This window comes from Sciurus vulgaris (assembly GCF_902686455.1).
Source record: "Sciurus vulgaris genome assembly, chromosome: 7".
In the NCBI taxonomy this organism is placed as follows: Eukaryota; Metazoa; Chordata; class Mammalia; order Rodentia; family Sciuridae; genus Sciurus; species Sciurus vulgaris.
Genome location: NC_136467.1, coordinates 4258795 through 4279683, shown reverse-complemented (window position 1 = coordinate 4279683; position 20889 = coordinate 4258795).

Here is a 20889-nt window from a genome sequence, read left to right as displayed (position 1 = left end):
GACACTGTCTTAGCCAGGAACGAAGACCTAGCGTCATGGAGAAGTCCCGATCCCTTGCTCACTCCCTGTGCGCAGGGCCCAGCCCAGGCTGGGGTTCACAGTGGGGCTTTTGCTTAGTTTCTTGTGTTATTACCTCCTGTGTGAGTGGTTCTCATTCATTCTGATCCCCAGAACAATACTATTAATGATTACTCGGTTGACCAAGAATTTTGGTTTATGTAAACTGTATGTTTGTTTTGTATAAAATGAGTTGAGTTTACCACAACAAAACTTAAAATTGAGAAAGTAAAATTTGTAATTTGTCATTTAAAATACAAAATTTCATCCCATATTGAGAAAAATAATGTATTTCCTCACATCTGTATTTCCCCACAAAATATTTGAGTGAAGGAGACATTGTGTCACACTGTCACAAATCTATTTAACATCTGACTTAAAGGAAGACAGTTGGCTTCACCTGTCTGCATCTGCCTCGAATGTGTTGTGATCAATTGACTTGATAACATAGCTTCTAGAGTAGGATCTAACCCCACACACGTACGCTTGTGGAGAGGGAAAGATTTTGTTTTCTGTCCCAATCATCATGACATGGATATATAAATGACACAGAGTAATGATTAGTAGTTTCCTGAATGTTAATTGGAGTCTGGGTTTTGAACCATCTTGATAAACTTTATACACATGCAAGAGAAGGAGTGTTGAAAGGAAAGTATCTTGATACTCTCATAAAATTCCTGATCTCCTAAGAACCCTGAACATCTACTGCCACCTCAGGGGTTTTCAGATCACATTTGAGAATCATTAACCTTTGACATTAAATTATCTTTGTGAATGTGAAGCTTAATGACCGTAGACTACTCTGTCCTAAGAATAAATCTCACCATGGTAATCTTCCCCTTGTCATTTAGATTCCAGTTTTTTATTTTTATAAGTAATTCCATAGATTTTCGGCCATATTTCTAGCAATATGGTTAGGCTAGAATCTTTTAAAATAGTGTTATGCGTATTGATTTTTTTTAAGTCATTTGAGAGACTGTCAATTTTCTTTCATAGCTATTAAAAAAAAGTTACTGTGAACATGCCTGTATGTGTCTCCAGGTGAACAAAGTTTTCTGTTTCCGTTAAGTTTATACAGATTCTACTTGATTTATGACTAGATTGTACCCCGATGAACCCATTATAAGTTGAAAATGTAAAAAATGCATTTAGTTTGCAGTACGGTTTCTACTGAATGCTATCATTCTCTCGTTACCGTAGAGTCAAACATTGAACTCACACCCTCATCGGCTGCTGATTAGGTTCCTGACCCTGACCCCACTGTCATGGATTTGTGTGTCCCTCCATCCTCCCTCTGCCAGAGTCCTCTGTGGGCTGACCTTCTGTCAGCGCTGCGTGAGCATCTGATGGTGTCTTCTTGGCAGCACGGGGTGGCTCTTAGTGATTTTTCATTTTGGCTGATCGGGTGGGTGTGCGGTGATAACCCAGAAAGGATGTACTTTTCATTTCCCTGGTGACTGAGAGATGACCCAGTTGACGCGCTTACTGGAAATTGGCATATTCTGTCTTGTTAGGAGCCTGTTCAAGCTCTGTCCCTCTTTCCCCCAGAGGGTCACTTTGGCCTTCTCTACTGGTTAGCCTTCTCTGTTTGCTCCCGCCATGTCCCTTGTTGATGGTGAGCCTTCGGAATGCCCTTCCTCACTGTGGGCACGGCCTCTTCCCTGTGTTAACTCCTGCTGATCGTTTTTCACCCTACCCCACTCTTTATTTTTTCTCTCATGGTTAATGCTTTTAATATCTCTTTTGACCCGACTTCAAGGTCAAGCTTCTATGTTCTACTTTTTTAAAACTTTTTTAATACTCATTTAAATCTGAACTCACAGTGGAATTTAAATGTGAGTTTTCTCTGAGATGGGATTTCCCGCGTACATTTTTTCCATGAGACCACAGAGATGCAGCCCCGATTGCTCCCGCACTGTGCTGATTCTTAGAGTTCGTGGTGAACCATGCCGATGCACTGTTGCTGATCCGAATTTAAGACTTCTCGCTAATTTTGTGCCTTTGCATTTCCATAATAACTTTAGAGTGGTTGTATCAATTTGTAAAAAAATAAAAATGAAAAAAATCTTCCTTGAATTTTGTGTTTTGATTGAAATTGAAATAAATTCATATATCAATTTTGGGATAATTCTCGTTTTTATAATATTGAATTTTCTGATCCTTGAACATGCAATTGAGAAACATCACCCCTTTTTTCCTAGATTTACTTGCAGTATATGATATTATTAATAAAATAGTACAAAATATCATGTTTTCCAAATTGACAGTTGCTAATATAAATACAGTTGATTTTGATGATGACCTTTGTACAACCGTTTCTTAAAATTTATAAATCAGTGTAGTCCTATCTTCAATTATGATCAAGCCAGTCTTTTCTGGAGGAAGATGAACAACAGAAGCTTCATTCTTAAAAGTGCAAAGGAGGCACCAAGGAGTAAAATGTGGAAGTATAGTCTCTTGTGGAGAAGCACCAGCACTGCAGGCCCTATGTTGAAGCCCAGGTAGTGCACTGAGCAAAGAACCCACACTCTAATACCAAAACCCAAACCAAGACTTGGCTATGTTCAGGCAACATGATCAGGAAGTGTGAGTGACACCCAGCTTGTTTATGGAAGGAATCTACCAGGGCTTCCTCCCAGAAGTGAAAAGCCACTGGGAATGTAAAGTCCTGTTCGGAACAGTGAACCAGGCCATCCTGAGTCTCTCCTATGGAAATAAAAATGCCAGCTTTGAGTTTTTACCACCACATACAATCTCATTGCTGTAGCCTCTTGACCCGGGCATAATGCAAGTTGCATTATGACATCGATCCCATTCCATCAGCAACTGACAGACCCTAATCTGGACACAATGGCACTGCTAAAGATCTTTCACTACTGCAGAGGCGATAAGATCCGTCAGTGCCGCCATGATAATTCCAAGCCAGACACGGCAAGCGACTGCTGGAGGCATCTGGACTGTGTGATGGAGGGTTTCAAAGGCTGGGGGGGGGGGGGGGGGGGGCGGGGTCAGGCCAATCGTCTATGTATTGAGGCGGTGAAAGCCAACATGCTTGGTGCGGAAGAGGAAGAACATAGAGAAGGCCGTAGGGAGGCACTGTCAAGGAGAAGTGGAAGGACTTGCCGAGTCCTTCACGGAGGAAAAAGAACGTGGTGTAGAAACTGGAGCAACACAGACATCACCAATATTTCTCGAGTGCTTTGAATTGCAGACATCAAAGAAGAAGGTTACGCAGTACGATCCGCAGAGGGGAGGCAGCGTTAAAGTCACCTTGTGGTCACAGAAGGAGCACATCTCTGAGCAACACTTCCAGGAGCTCTACAGGAAGGCAGAACTTTGATTCCAGGGTTCTCCCGGAATCCGCTGGCGAAGCCTGCTCCGGACCCATTCTTCATCAGCCGTTCGACTCTGCCTCTGCCTGGCAGACGGCCCTCTCCAGGAACCGGTACGCTTTCAGTCTAAGACCTTTTCCTGGTCCCCGTGACCACCCCGCCTCCCCGTGGAGGCCATTGTGCTTTCGTGGGACACTTCGTGGTCCGCTGGAATGCATTCTCCGTTCCCACGCTGCCCGGCACCCAGAGCTCCGCTGTCTGAGCTAAGCACTTCCCCAGGGAGGTCGGAGGTGTGCTGGCCAGACACATCACGGGTTTTACTCCCAGGACTTCAAGGGAGAAGGTTTGTGCTTACCTGGGATCTTGGTGACTCAGCACATGACTTTTGACCTCTGTGAATTGCCAACAGCACCACTAGTGTGGTTTTAGGTCATTATTAAGTGCGATCTCCGTGACTTGACACAAGCACAGAACTGTGACAGCTGAGAAAGCTACCTGATGACACAGGCGGGTGGCATGTGCCACATGCTGAGCAGCAAAAGGGATGATCCGTGGCCCCAGGAGGACCTGAGGGAAGGCACGAGGTTCCACCAGGACTCAAGTCCTGCACGATTGACAGCTTACGCTGTCTTATTCTGGGACTTTCCATGTGATAATTTCTGGCCACAGTGGACCACAGGCGACTGAAACCCCAGAAAGGGAAGCTGGAGAAAAGGGGACTGCTGCGATTTCGTTTATTTGTAGATTCTTTAGGAAGTTTTAGAAACACGATCATGTGGTCTGCAAATAGTGACAGGCTGGATTCCGCCTTCAAAATCTGTGAGGACTCTGCATGTTTTCTGTTTTGGCTTTGCCTCTGAACAGAGGCTAGCCCTCAGCGTGTGACTGAACAAGAAGAATCACAAGCATCTTTCTATTTGTCCTGCTCTCAGGTGGATGAAGAATGTTCTCACGATTTCCCTGCTGACAATAATGGCTTTTGGGTTTTTTTTTTTTTTTTTTTTTGGTAGTTATGCTTTTCAAATGAAAAAGTACTTTTGTATTCTTAGTTTAATAACGGTTTTTAATCAGGAATGTAGTGAAATTTTAAAAAAAGACTTTGACTTTATATAGATAATATGACTTTTAGTTTCAATGAACATTAGAACAGTTAATAATAAATAGCCAAATGTTATCCCAATTTTAGAGTCTTGGAATAAGCCTCACTTGTTTGTGATGTACAACCTTTACTACCTAGGATTTAGCTTTCCATTGTTTTTAACTCTTTAGAGAAGTTGAGATTTTAATTTCCTTACACAGCGCTTGTTGTGTTTTAGAAATAAAGATCATGCTGAAGTCACAAAAAGTAAGGACACACCCCCTCTATTTCTGCAGAAGATCAAAGTCACTGAAACTTATCTTTATTTGCTTACTTATGTAGTTGGATTCTTTTGAATAATATGTGTTATCTATTCCTTAAAGAGGAGTGTTAAATTTTTAATTATGATTGTGCTTCCAGGTGCACTTTTATTATTGAAAATGTCTTGGGTGATCTTTTATACTTGATAGTTCTCCAATGTCCTTTAATCTGTTATTAATGTAAAGTAGCAATGCTACTACTACTTCTATGATATATTTTACCATATTATCATTTTAGTCTACTCTGTACTTAAACTTTAAATGTGACTTCTATTCAGAATATAACTGAGTAATTTTTTACCATTTGACAGTCTTTGCACTTAATTGGTATGTTTAACCCATTTATATTTAGTATAATAATTGATATGATTACAGTTAAGTACACATTTTACCATTGACTTTCCATTTTTCTCTACTGACATTTTTCCTTGTCCTTCTTTCATGCACTTTGGGGTCAGTTACATTATTTTTGCACACACTTTACTTTCTGTAAGTTCTCATTAGCTGGCCCTTCACTCTATTCTTTTTCTAAGGCAAGTCTGGACATAGACATATTCAAAATGCATTTACCTGAGTGGGCTCCATGTCACACTGCGCAGTGGCACATCACATGTTCTGCTTTGTACTTTGCATGTCTTGTCTGAAAGTTGCTTATTTCTCACTTACACTTACTTCAAATTCCCCCTTTAAAGATGCAGCACACTGACAAAGTTTGTGCACCCCCTTTGTCCTCATACTGTGACACAGAGATTCCTTCAGCAATGTGTGGATAAAATGCTTGAAACCTCAGTAAGATATGTTGCTTCCTGTATAAGCTTTGCTTTTCTATATTGATCCTCACAGGAAAAGAAAATCAAATTTGAGTAATTATGAAAGGAACAAAGTCATTGTAAAAGGTAATCAGTGGCATTACTGGGCTTTAAAACAATCACAATGACACAAGTAAATTTTATCATTCTTATTTTGAATCTTATAAATAAACATATAATTGGGACTTTTTTTTTAACAAAGATCACCTTTTGTATGATATTTTAACAGCATTTATATTCAGTGTTACTATGGGTATTTTTGGATTAACATCAAACACATTGCCAGATATTTTCCATTTTGTCATTTATTCTTTATTCCTTTTTTCTCCTTTGATTCCTTATTTTGCATCATACATATATATGTATATATTTATATATACACATATGTATGTATATATAATACTTTTTTAAATTACAGTAGTCACTCCCTTATCTGAGGGGTTATGTTCCAAGATCTCCATATATACCACTTCTAATTTAATCTACAAATTAGATATATGAAAGGTTAATAGCAGTAAATAATAATAAAAAGTAACTACTATGCCTACTTTAATAAAATTATGTGAATATGCCCTCGCTCTCAAAATACCTCACTGCACTGCACATGTGACCAGTGGACAGCCGGTACACAGCGTGGACACCAGGGAAAGGAAGGGTGGGCACCCAGGCAGGATGGGGCAGGATCGACTTCTTGACCCCACTCTCGTGGCACTGCAGGGTTGTGGTCTTCATCTCTGCCTGACGACTTCACCCACTGCTTCTTCTAGGGAAGCTCCTGTCATAAGAGCTCTCTCTGTTTAGCAGAGCTTAAAAAGTTTTTCATTTCTAAAACACTGTTTTCCTGGATAAAATCTGTGGTCTGTTCTATCTTTCAGTGTCTTTTAAAGGGGCCGTCCTCCGTCTTACTGGGTAGTTCCTAGTGAGAAGGGTGCTAGGGTGGTCCTCTGTAAGCAATGTCTTCTTAAGGGCTGCCTTGAAGATTGCCCATGTGTGCACATGTGTGTGTGCATGCGTTTCCTGCTGACGTTATATGAAATTCTTAGACGCATGTGTGGTATATTCCATTTTAATACCAAAAAAATTCCACTCATTATTTCCTCAAATATTTCTTCCGGCTCAGTTCCTCTTTTCTCTCACTGGGATTCCAAATGTATATAACATGAGACCCCTGAACGCTTCCGCACATCTGCCACGATCTGTTGTTTCTACTCTTTGACTTTGGATTTATTCATTTTTTGGCCTTTTATGTTCTATCACTTCCGTTGCACAGTGTTCAGGCCACTGGCTCTTTCCTCTGCTCCATCAGACGGAACACTAAGGCCATCAGGTTGTTCCATGTCTTTTACTGTGTTCTGTATCTTAGAGTGTTTGGCCCTGTTTGTCCTGAAAACCGCTTATGTTCCTCTGTCTTTTCCTACCAGGTCGGGTTGACAAATCACAACCTACTGTGGTGTCTATCTGTTTACATAAATAAAATCTTATGGTGACTCAGCCATGCTCATCAACTTATGTATCATCTATGGCTGTGTGGGGGGCTTGATGGAAGGACTGAATAATTATGACATGTATTAAACAGCCCTCAAAGCAAAATACTTACTGTAGTTGAAAAAAAAAAAAAAAAAAAAAACAAGGTTTCCCACCTCTGCATTAGACATAACCAGCAGACGTGTGGAAAATGGTTTCAGACCCGTCAATCCCTATGTGGGCGTCTACTGTAACTTCCAGACTGCTCCACAGTATGATTAGTTAAATAAACGCATACGATTTTGTTACACAATAAATGTGACTGATCAATCTGCAATACCAACATCACCAATATTGGGAAAATCAAACATGTATAATGCAATAAAAGACAAATACACCAATTATGGAGAAGATGCTTAAAATGACTTAATCAAACCTCCAGCTCCAATTATCAATTTTTACAAAAATGGGAGAAACTCTGATGTTCTAAACTCATACTTTTTCAGTAAATAAATAAAGCCTAGTAAATGGAGAGTGAACAGACTAAGAGAAATAGATCTAAGAGAAATATCATGCAAATTCAATGGGTAAAACTCATTTGAAAACTGATTCATATGAACCAAATAAAAATCACATTTTGAGAAAATTGGATAAAATTTTATGTGGACTCTTTGATAGGTTATGAAAAAAGACAATTGTAGTGGGTTAGAGAAAACTATTTGGGGCTTTTGATACAATCCTACCTACTAGAGATTCATGCTATAATATTTGGAAGTGAAATTATAGATTATATGGGATTTCCTTTAAAATGCTTGCACAAAAATTGTTGTGATACTTTAAAGACAGAATAACAATCATGTTGTTAAGTATTGAATGTAAACATTGGTTTATTATAAACCTGCTAATTTTTTATAGATGGCTAACAAGAGCCAAAATAAAAAAAAAAATACATCCAAATGTGCATACATGTATTCATATGTAGAGAGTCAGGTACATACATACACACCTGTATATATATCCATACATGGAAAAATGGGAAAAATGAAAGAACCCTGTGGAAGAAAGCAGTGCTTAATAACATTTTGACTTTGTCCACCTCTGATACTACATAATTACACTTTAACAGATAAGAATTATTTGTGGGACTGGGAAAACTATGTCTTTAAAGGTATTTTTATCAAAGTTTCATAAAACATAACTAGATCATGTCTGAGGACCTAAAGTTTAACGTCCTCCAAAAAATAACTAGGTTAAGATTAATGTTATCATTCCTGCCATGTTGAAAATGTGACTAGCATGTGACATCCCACAAAAGGGTAAACACAATCAATCTTTATACGTTAGCTTTGGCAAATGGCAGTACATCCACTAAGAAGATTGTGAAGAGATGCTTCCTTTCTGTGCATGAATAAAATTCTAAAAAATGAAAAGTCTTCAGTGATCAGATTTTAGATCCTATTTGTTTACTAATATTTTCACCTCATTCCTGGAAGTTGAGATTTTTCTGTTTCCTGAAGCTAAACTCTGGGAAGCCAAGCTGTGCTCAATGGGATGTTGCAAGAACAGCTGTACCCTCTCCCCACCTTCTTAGCAAGTCTCCACGTGTGCAATTCTTTAGTTTATGTGTGTTTGTTTATTTCCAGGTCTTCATTTGAAGGTGGGTTATTGGGGAGTGGCAGACTGAACCATCAGGAGAGGTTCAGTTGACCTACGTGAGAAAGCCCCAGGTCAGCGCTGTCTGAAGGCATCAGATAGACCGTGTCCGGAAGGTCAGGAGGACCGAGGTTCTCTAGGATGAGGCAAATAGAGAAGAGGCATGAGTAGCTTCTGTTGAGATTGAGGGAGCTTCTGTTGACTGAAGATGATCTTAGGTCATTTTGTTCTGAATTACAATTTTGTTGAGGCTCCTGTGCAAATCCACAGTCACCACTCAAGTTGTGATTTGATTCATTTATTGTATCGGACTGGTTTTCTTTTGAATGTTACCTGGTTTGAGACAGGTTACAAGGAAGCTCAGTTCTATTCAACCTGCAGGCAGGCCTGGCCTCCTACGTTCCAGTTGGACCTGTATTTACTGTTCTTCCAGGTTCTCATACTTCTTTGCATTTTCATAATTTAATGGCAGCTTGGTAGAATCTATTTCAGGAATTTCTGATCTCTGAATACCACATGTTTTCAAAAACAAATTACAAATTTTTTCTTCTCTATTCTACTTTTTTTCATGCTATTTAAGCCACAATCATAAAACTCCCTGATCAAATTCCTTTTGCAAACATTGTTTATTTTCTAGTTATGGAACAAAAACATTAAAACTACTTTTAAACAGAGATTTTGATTATTATTTTCTCAAAGCAACTAAAATAAATCTAGATGAAGTCTTCCGACTGTTCTGTGACACCTCTTCTGGGCCTTGGAGATCTGTGGGGCTTACCCTAAAGCATCTCGACTTTTCTGCTCACCAGAACACGAAGGCAGAAGCGATTCTCCCCAGAGAGCACTTCCCTTGAATGCTGTGGCCTGTTATAGTATTTGATTTTAAAATCGGTGAACTCTTTCTTCAGTATTTTACTATTACTAAGTAACTAAAGCCTGAAAATATCAAAAATTGTATTTCCTGCCCTATATTAATCCTGTGTAAAGGACAAACGAGGTTTTTCCAAATATAACCACCATCTAAACAGGCAAAAATTCAGAGACCTTGATTTTAAGAACTCTGGAACAGATTAGGAGGAGTCACTGTGTATTCCAGGAGAAAACCAATCAAGCCAGCCATAGAACCAGCCATGACGTCCTCCCACATCTGCCGACAGAAGCCAGCAGCATGATCTACGGTAGACTAGCATGCTTCCACTCGGAACTCTGTGTGGATGACTTGAAGCACCAACTCATTTGTGTGTACACAACACTTGGTTGTGTGTTTGTGAAGCAACAACTTTCAGGAACAAGGGTCTTCCAAACTGTGAATGGCCTCAGCTTAAATCTATGTCAAGACTGGATAGGAGAAAAATTGGAACATTCTTCAGGCTATAGTTTCTGGGTGCATATCCTCATCTTACATTCCTGATGTCATTCAGTCAACATGAAGATGTGCTACAAACTTCCCAAATACTAAATTAAGTTTGCTGATATGCACTTTTTTTTTTTAATTCTGAGTTTTTTTTTTTCCTGAAAATTAAAAATGGAAATACCTGTGATTTATTACTGCTTTTCATGTAATTCAACAACTTGGGGTGTTTGCACAATCCTAGTTAATTTCATTTAAGCATATAACACTATTTCTGGAAGGCAATGCCAACTCTGAGTGATTTTTGTCACTTTGGGGAAGAGCTCTCAGTATCGTGCTAATCATGATTCAGGGGGAAGCGTCATTATTCTACCTTTAGGAATCCAAGGATGTGCCAGGCAGGAGAATTTGTGTTGCTCCAGCTCCACAATTTGTGTTGTGGGGCTGGGAGGGCTGGGAGAAGAAACAGGAAGAGTCAAGCTCACCGTAGTACCTCTGCTCCTCAGGTTCCCCCAGAACCTGAAGTGAATAAATAGATGTCCAACAACCACAATGAGCCAAATAAGGGCTCGCTGAAGTCAGCACTGATTTATTCATTCTCTCAGCAAATACTCAGTGAGTGCCTTCTGTATCTCAGCACAGTTCTAAAGTAATACATAAATTTTCACTGTAACTAACAGGTTTCCATATCAACTCTTACACTCAGTATGTGATTTTGGTTCAGTCATGTAAGCTTCAGTGTACTGGATAAAAACCAAACTGTAGTGCAGATTTCACAAGAACTGTGTGTATTTGTCTGCATGTGTGTGCACACATGCATATGTAGAATACAAAGTCCAAAACATAGTTGTTATTTAAATATTTTGTGGGTTTCTTTAGTTGTGGAATTGTCTGGAGTTCTATGAGCATTTGGGCCATTTGCCCTATTACAGACCCTGATTTATATCATAGCACTTTCTAACCATCTGATGTTTTAAATCAAACACTATTTAACTGTATTGCTTTATGCACCCATTTCACACAGGCATATGATAAAACTATAATTTAAAATATATTGTTACTTTTATTCATTATTATGATTATATTCACATTTAAATATATTTCTATTACATTTATATTACTTTACTTTTTCTACATTCTGCTTTTTAGTGTAACATATGCTTCATTTCACTTTTACAAAACTTATTAATACAAATCTGCTGAAGTGTTTATGAACGTCTACAGCTCACTCTTACTGATCACGTATGCTCATTCCCCCGAGAGCTGAGTAACACACACCCAGTTCCATCAGAACGCTGGTCCAGCCTGCCTCTGGGCCTCTGCAGCCTAGAAAAGCCAGCAAGGACAGCACAAATGTGTGCCCTGGTCACTATTGTGGGTTTATTTTCAGTGAATTTGGAAGTATTCTGATAGCTGCTGACTAAATGGAAGCCAAAAGCATTACAAATCTGCAGTATTCTGAGTATCTGCGTTTATAATTTTTATTGAGAAAAATAGCCAACATCAAATAGCATTTGGTAGTAAACTGGGCTCCTCCATGAAGCTAATCTCATTCTTCTGCTAAACATTTACATGAAACAAACTAAATTGATAGGAAAAATGTCCACCAAAGCTTTATTTTGAATATTACTATTATTAAAAACCTCTATTGCATTATCTAAATTTTGCTAAGAAAGCACTGTACATGCAATACCTAACTCATTAGTAAAAGCAATATGTATACCAGATTATGATCAAGTTCTCAGGTCAGAGGAATGTTTAATGTTTGAAATGTATAAATCATAAGTACCCTCCACACAGCAGGTGAGACAGTCTCCATGCAGGTGGGTACCTGCATGAACAAGTGTTCCCATCTCTTGTTCTTCTGCCGAGGTTTTGGTGGCTTCCTCATCTTCAAAATAATATTATGACTGGATGCATGGGACAGTTGTTTTTTATTTTTATTTTCTTTCACTATTTAAATGCTGCTGGGGTGAGTATCCCACCACAGGCCTCTCTGCATATATCATTCCTATTTTTCTGAGGAAATCTTTAAGAGTCACTGTAGGGCTGAATTTCATCACCACCCTGCAAATGCTGCTTTCTGTTTATGCCTGGCCATTAAAGATGTGCTGCACTAACACACTAATAACTCCCTTGTTTTCAGACGTCAAATCCTTCATTGCTTCTGCAGTTTTGAATATCTCCAAGTCCACTGGTATCTGTATTTATTTTGTATGGACTATATGTTCAAGTTTTCTTGAGGTCTTATCCTCATTAAATCATGAGCAACCCTTATAAGTGAACATTATCAATACTTCATCATATACACATTTAAATTGTACAAGTACTCTCAAGTAAATTATATTTCGTAACCATTTGTTATAACATTTTCAAAAGAAAAAGAGCTATATTTAAAATTATCTTGGCTTATATTCAAGATATTACTTAGATAAAATCTTCTAAGATATCTAAATTTCAAAAATTAAAAAAAATTACATCTTATTTATAATTATTAAACCCTCATGCTGCCCGATATACATCATTTTAATATCTTTGTGTATATATTTTAATGCTGAAGTATGTCATAAAATTGGTATATCTCACAGTTTATTTTTCTAATGGATTAACTAAGACATAGGAGTTCAAACTATAAGAAACATCTGCGCATGTCCACTTTACCTGTCATGTGACATCTATCCTGTTATATCATGTCATGTCACATCTATCTGATATACCATGTCATGTGACATCTATCCTGATATACTATGTCATGTGACATCTATCCTGTTATACCATGTGATGTGACACCTATCCTGTTATACCATGTCGTGTGACATCTATCCTGATATACCATGTCAGGTCACATCTATCCTGTTATACCATGTCCTGTGACATCTATCCTGATATACTATGTCATGTGACATCTATCCTGTTATACCATGTGATGTGACACCTATCCTGTTATACCATGTCGTGTGACATCTATCCTGATATACCATGTCAGGTCACATCTATCCTGTTATACCATGTCCTGTGACATCTATCCTGATATACTATGTCATGTGACATCTATCCTGATATACCATGTCATGTGACATCTATCCTGTTATACCATGTCCTGTGACATCTATCCTGATATACTATGTCATGTGACATCTATCCTGATATACTATGTCATGTGACATCTATCCTGTTATACCATGTGATGTGACACCTATCCTGTTATACCATGTCGTGTGACATCTATCCTGATATACCATGTCAGGTCACATCTATCCTGTTATACCATGTCCTGTGACATCTATCCTGATATACCATGTCATGTGACATCTATCCTGTTATACCATGTCCTGTGACATCTATCCTGATATACTATGTCATGTGACATCTATCCTGATATACTATGTCATGTGACATCTATCCTGTTATACCATGTGATGTGACACCTATCCTGTTACACCATGTCCTGTGACATCTATCCTGATATACTATGTCATGTGACATCTATCCTGATATACCATGTCATGTGATATCTATCCTGTTACACCATGTCGTGTGACATCTATCCTGTTACACCTTGTCCTTAGCAATACAGCAAATGAATAACGCATCATTACATAGACCTTATGGTAAGAAAACGCATCACAATCTGACTCTCACCCTGCACAGTGTGGGTTCTGTCCATCAGGCGATGCTTGGTGGTAGCACCCAGAGCCCATGGCACTGGAGGTGAGCAGCATGGAAGGAGAACAAGGCCTGCGACCAGAAGGAATGTCACAGCAGGGGGAATGCAAAGAAAAGCAGACCAAGTGACAGGAAATCCAGGGAGATCTGAGTAGGACAGGAAGTGGGAACCATTTACAAAAAGAGTTGTGTAGAGAGGTCCAGTACACAGGAGGCTGCAGGGTGGGCCTGGGTGGGCAGCAGCAAGGTCCACAATCCAACGACCGACCGGCTCAGCAAAGAGGAGGAGGAGACACGAGAGTGCCTGGGGCTGAATCCCCCAGCAGAGATGATGTGGCCTCAGGGAGACGCCAGCAGAGGGTAGGCTGCTCTTGAGAAGGCGAGTCTGGCTGAATGTGGGTGGAGTTGTTTCTCTTGGGCCTGGGAACTGAGTTCACACTGCGGGCCTGACTTTCTCCGTGGGGTGACGCGGTGGCAGAAGGCCTGAGGAGGCTGACATTGAAATGGAGGAAGAGGCCCCCAACAACTGACATATTGATGGGGACACAGAAAGCCTTGTGTGGTGGACATGAACTCAGACTCAGCTGGTTCCCATGGTTAGGGGATTCCTTAGCATCAGGGAGTGTAGCATTCAGTGTTCTGCTGCCTGCAAATAGGGCCAGAGACTGGAGACGGCAAAGGGAACATCAAGGTAGAGATTGGTACAACAGTTCTTCCAAAAATACAAGGAAGTGAAGGTGAAGGGAAGCAGTCCTTCCCACACCCAAGCACAGGGTCTGATTGGTAAGCCATGGAATTGCTGGAAGGAACTGAGGCTTGGATGGTAGTGAAGGCAATCAGGAGAACCGTGGTCAGCTGAGGTTTACAGGGACTCAAGCAGGGACTTGAGACCCACTGAATTCTGGGGTCAGGATGCTATGTTCCAGCTGTTGGCTGGGCTCAGGGTTCTGATCCAAGATTCGGAGCCTGAGACACGGGTGACTGAGGAGCAGCGGAGCTGGAGATCCAGTTTGCCAGCTGGCTCAGTGACGTCACACCTCTGACTGTCAGGCCAGCTTTGGCCAGGGCTTGCTAGGCCACTTTTCACAAAGCCGTCCTGTGTTCCTTGTCCTAGGTTACTGAACCTCCTCCTGTGGCCTCTATGATTTCCTGTCTTCCTGTTTGTTCTTCCGTCTCAAATGCCTATTTGCATAAAGGGTCCAAGAACCTTACCCAAGATAAGAATAGCACATGGAACATTAATTCAAGAATAGGCAACACCAACATGAGACAAGTTACAAACCACCCTAGTAAAATGATGGACAGCGTGTAAAATCTTAACCCATCCCAATCTAAGTACCTATCTTCTATTTCTCACTATGCAATGGTCACACTTCTTGGCCAATCATGATTAAATCAGGAAAACATGGTATACACTGAGTCTAGACAAAGAATTCAGAACCTAAGTCCTGAGACGCTCCCCATGAAACAGGCGTGAGGTCCATCTTCAAACACACATGACATGTTCCCAGACTCTCCAGGATTGCTTTGATTCCTCTCCATCACTGGTCCCCCAAATGGAAGCTAATGTTTCAGAGCTATTGTCACTACTCAAAGGAAACAGGGAGACATTTTCAGATTGCTGCATTTTTAAATCACAAGCCCATCTTTTTAAAGTAAATAAGGCTATTTGTTCCCCTCCAGCTGCCCAGTCGCTTCTTGTGACAGAAATGCACTTCTTTATCCTTCAAATGTGAACTCTGCATGAAAGCTGAAAAATGTACCAGAGAGCCTGAAAAAACCGTGCATTGGTTGAGCCTTGCACACTGGGAAGCCCAGGCGCAGGGCCGATGGCGCCGTAGTGGAGCCCCAGAGTGAAGCAGCACCAGCAAGCGTCACGTCCTAGGTGTCTTCCATTTCATGCAGCCAGCCCTGGGCTCCCCGAAGCACTAACCTCAAGTTTCCTTGGACACCATCTCTCTAACTTAGGGACGGAATATAAACTGTCAGTGCTGGGAAGTGGGGTAGCAGGAAGCAATCAAAATCTCCGTGAGGAAGCTTCCGTAGCCCCCTGACTAATATTCTTTTTTCTCTCTCCCGTGCCTTTCTTTTAACTGAACTTCTTCTAAACTATCTTCTGTCAGAGCTGCTTAACCCGCACTTTGTTTGGCTGAAATGTAGACTGGCACATAGGTCTTTTCAATCTGCCCTGTGTGTTCCTCCCCCTTTGCCAACATTAGAATGTGACAGGACTTTGGGGACCGGCTGGAAGCTGGCAGGGTAGCAAGGCACACCGTATTTATTTGTTATTTGTGCTTAATATATTGTTGGCAGCCTCGTCTGTTTTAGGTTCTTGGCAGTATTTGTTCTCTCTTCCCTTGGCGCTATTCTTTTTCTTTTTTCCTTTTTTTGAACACTCAGGGAAATTTATTTAGAGAGTTTTAAAGAGCCCATTTTTAGACCAATGAATGTAAAAGTCACCAGCTGACCCTGTTCCATCAAGCAGCCAGGAAATGCAGTCTTTATTGTGATTAATAATCATGAAAGTGCATGTATATTTTGAATCTGAGAAATAAAATATGTATTTGAAACTTTAATAGCATCCCAGTGAAAACCTTTAAAAGGCACTGGTGTGCATGTGCAGAACCTTACTGTGAAATACTTGGTGAGAGGCTGGGAGGAAGCCAAATGCACTCACCGAGTGCAAAATGCATTGAAATGAAAAGAGAACTCAGCAACGGGGAGCTACGAAAGTGAACCTCGGTGTTCCTTGAATTCAGTTTAAGTTCATTAAAAAGAAAACCAAATGCAAATTGTTTCAGTTAGGTTGTTCATGGTTTCAGAGGTCTTAGTCCATAGAAGGCTGGCTTCATTCCTCGGGACTCGAAGTGAGGTTGAACTTCATGGCAGGAGAGTGTGGCGGAGGGAAGCAGCTCACATGATGATCAGAGGTAGAGAGAGTCTCCACTCATCAGATACAAACATATACGCGAAAGCCAGGTCCCGATTACCTGCTCCTCCAGCCATACCAGACCACTTCAGTTATCACTCCGCTAATCCTATCAGGGATTAATTCACTGACTGGGTTAAGATTCTCACAAGCCAATCATTTCTCCTCTGAACCTTCTTGCATTGTCTCACATGTGAGCTTTTGGGGGACACCTCACATCCAAACTATAATGCAAATAAAGTACAAACTGCACCCTAACCACCAGAGCAAGTATCCTAATGAGGTGTCCAGCACTTGGCTACCAAAGCCTTCTGGTGACATTTGATTTGCATGACAGCGCACTGGGGAAATTTCATTCCACCAATCCCATTAGGCTGCATGAAGAAGATCTCATCCTGACCAAGCTACTTGCTCAGGGGTTGATCTGGTTCTCACATCATTTGGTGAAGAGGAATTTAGAGAAAAAACAGAAACTGGGGAAAGTTCATCTAAATGGAAAACTGCCACTGGTATATTTATCACAGGCCCTCCTTACTCAGGTACAATCACAACACACCTCTAACGAAACTCTAACCCATGCAGAGACCATTCTTCAGTGATTATTCCAACATTGAAGCCCACAGTACAAGGATCATGTACTCTGGAAAAAAAGTCTATGTTGCATTTAAAATATAAATTAAAAGCCTTGAAAAAATAATGTATTAGTAATGTGCATGCCTAAAATGCAGTGAATTTCTAGTCTTTTGTATGCAATCCTTTGTGACTTGAAAAAATACATAACTTTTAAAAAGTAGAGAAATGTTTATATTTTTCTCCAAGTAGAATAAACCAATAAAAAAATTAAAATCAGTTATGTATTTGAACATTTCCCTATAATGCTTAAGACATGTTTTATTAAGTCCAAGCTTCATAATTGAAGATATATTGAGCATGTTCTCAAAGCTGTGCTATAATTTGCTGGTGGGCATTCTCTGAGCCACAGGTTGGTGGGTTCTCTCCCATGGGCCAGAATTTTTTAAGGGCTAAATAGGTGTGGTATCTACAGTGTTTCACAGAGTGCCATGCTCTCAGGAAAGCTGAGTATTAGCTAACTACTATTCTGTTATGGCCCTGGGAGTCTTGCAGCACTTGAGAGGCAGAATTCAGAAGAGCAGAAATGAAATTAGGCTCCTGCTGCTCACTTAAATCCAACTCTTCGCTGCATGGGTGTGTGGTTATTACTCTTTCATCCCTTTGACAGTAGGTACATGAGACAGTCCCCACAAGAGACATGAGAGGGGCAGGGTCCCTGGCAGGTTGATGCACCTATTAATTGTGCTCACTCTTCAGTTGGCTTCTCCTAGGGTACAGGGATAGAACGAGCCAACAGGAAGGTGCCCATCAGTAAGTGTGGATGGAGGGAGCCTACAAGAGCCAGCTACTCAGGGGGACAGTCTGAGGACTCACACAGATCTAGAGCAGTCTATCTTGGTGAGAGAACACACTGGTTTTGTGTTTAATTCCCTGAGATTGCTTGTTGTTATAGAATAAGGTAGACTATTTTGACTCACACAACTTGTATCCAGAAAAAAATCAGCAACTCATTATCATTAAGGTAGGATTGTTTGAATTTATGTGCATGTATTTTATTGCCATTTGCATTTTATGCTTCCTAAAGTACAACCCAGCATATAACATATTCGGAAATGGATGCAGAGTAAGCATGCATACAGTAAAAAGCAAATTCCTTCTTGCACTTTGTGATTTCTATAAAATAGTTGCAAACGCTGTCTTGTACTTAGTGTACAATCAAAATCAAGTAGCTGATTTTGCAGACCAATCTTCATCCACAGCATGTCACCTGCACTAGAGAAGCATGCTGCTCAGAACATATATTGGCAAATGTCTGATTCTTTCTAGTCCCGATGAATAGAACAGGTCATCATAACAAATTGCTATCTCCTAGAACAGATTCTGAAAAAAAAAAAAAAAGCCAATAGAGAGACTGTCAATGATCCTTGGCTTTCAGATTACGGTAAGTAGAAATCAATATCATTTATTTAAATGGACGTGTATTACACCTGCTGAAATTCTTTCCACATTCTTGTCATCTTGGCATTTCCCTAGAAAATTGTCTAACAAGGAAAAGAGTAATATTGTTGGCTTTTTTCCTTCTGTGCTATGAGTTTATATGTAGTAAGCTATTCTAGAGGAGACTTCAATAGTCACAATGATGCAAATCAAAATTTGAACAAAAGAAAAAGCTTTATCTTGTTAAGTCTTTATATTTTTGTTATATTCTGCATGATGAATTCGATTCAATATTTAATGTGATACCTATAATGTCCTGGGTTATTTCAGCATCTTATGTGAATCATAATACAACTTTATTCTATATTTTTCTAATAATGCCATTAACTACCAAAATTTGTAGAATGATTTATGATAAATGCTAGCTAATATTTATATATTGTTTAAATACATTTCATTAATCCTAAGACTAGAAGTATTATTTGGCTTCTTTTAATGTATTTGTTTTTTATGGTTTTTATGAAATTCACAATGTAGAGGCCCTGGCTGTGGAACCAGCTCTACAGTAGCACTTTTTCCTGCACGAATTGCACTGACTCACCTGACCCCTCATGGAATTACTCCTCTAATCCCCACCTCCTACCCCCGCCAGCTTTACCATCCTTTGAAGTTGTCGGGTTGACTTTAAAATGTTTCTCCGCTGCTCGTTCACTTCTTGTTTTTTCACTTCTGATCAAAATAAAACAAAAAGCCAACGTTTTTCATATACTTTGAAGAGTCACAAGATTCTCAATAATTTCTTATAGCACAATGCTGAGAGTCCCTCCTGGTTCTGAATTTCTCACAAATCTGTTTTAATCACATTTTCAAGACAGCTAAGCACGTACATGACATTTCAACTTTGTTGCTCTGGCCTGTGAGGACCAGGGAACTGGCTCTGTTGGGACAGAGGCTGGGCAGGTCACTCCTGAGCAGAGAGCACAGAGCAGCCAGATGGCGATGAGCCTGGTCCTAGAAGTCCTCACAGAGAGAACAACACTGCTCTGCAGACTTCTGCTCCTTCGATAAGCACTGGAAAACCACAGGGTAACTGGAGATGGGACTCGAAATCACCCTAAAATATAACCTTGAATTTTGTGTTCTGCGTTCCTGCAAGAAACACAGTCAGATTAGATTGGCGCCTACCGGGTGATTTCCTTTCAGATCATATACCTCTTGAGGACCCTGTCTCCAAGTAGTCACATGTTGAGATACTGGAGAAGAGACCTCAACGAACCAAAGCGAGAGACCCTTGAACCCATCTGCCCTGCTCTCACCAGAGCACAGGGTCTCTATACAGCTAACCACCAGGGCAGAGCCCCAGGGGACCACGGGACCCCTGGACAACATCAGTTCCATTTCACACACCATGCCCCAACCCCTTGCCTCCAAGGCTGTGCGAATCACTTACTTTAACCAGAGTCAGACCGACTCCTGCCCTTCTGCTGATTAACCCTCGCACAGCGTGTGTGTGTGTGTGTGTGTGTGTGTGTGTGTGTGTGTGTGTGTGTCGGGTGCGGAGGGCTCACCCGTGTGTACCATGCTCCTGTGTTGGCTCTGTGCTCAGCCCTCCAGTTACTCTCTGTTACCTCATGAAGTTCTGATTTAGCATCTTGGATCAGCTTATTGACCTTCATTTTAACACTTCATATAGAGCAAGTCTCCTGCAGACAAACACTTGATTTATGTTTATTTGATATCAGAGAATGTATTTTGCATGCCACTTTTCAAGAGAGTTTAGATACAGATAGGTTCGTAGTTGAGATAATTTTGTTTCTGCTTTTTCAACACTTTGAGTACCGTGTTCCAGCATTTTCAATCTTCCACTTTTTCTCAAAGCGACTCAGAAATGTTATGGATTAGATGTGAGGTATCCTCCCAAAAAGCTCATGTGTGAGAGAATGCAAGAAAGTTGTGAGAGCCTTAACCCAATCAGTGAATTGATCTTCTGATGGGATTAACTGAGTGCTAACTGAAGGTGGGTGGCGTGTGGCTGGAGGAGCTGTGTCCCTGGGGCTTGCCTTTGGGGTATATATTGTGTACCTGGCAAGTGGAGTCTCTCTCTCTCTCTCTCTCTGGTTTCTGATCATCATGTGAGCTGCTTCCCTCTTCCACTCTCTTCTGCTATGATGTTCTGCCTCACCCTGAGCCCTGGGGAATGGCACCTACTGTTTATTGCCT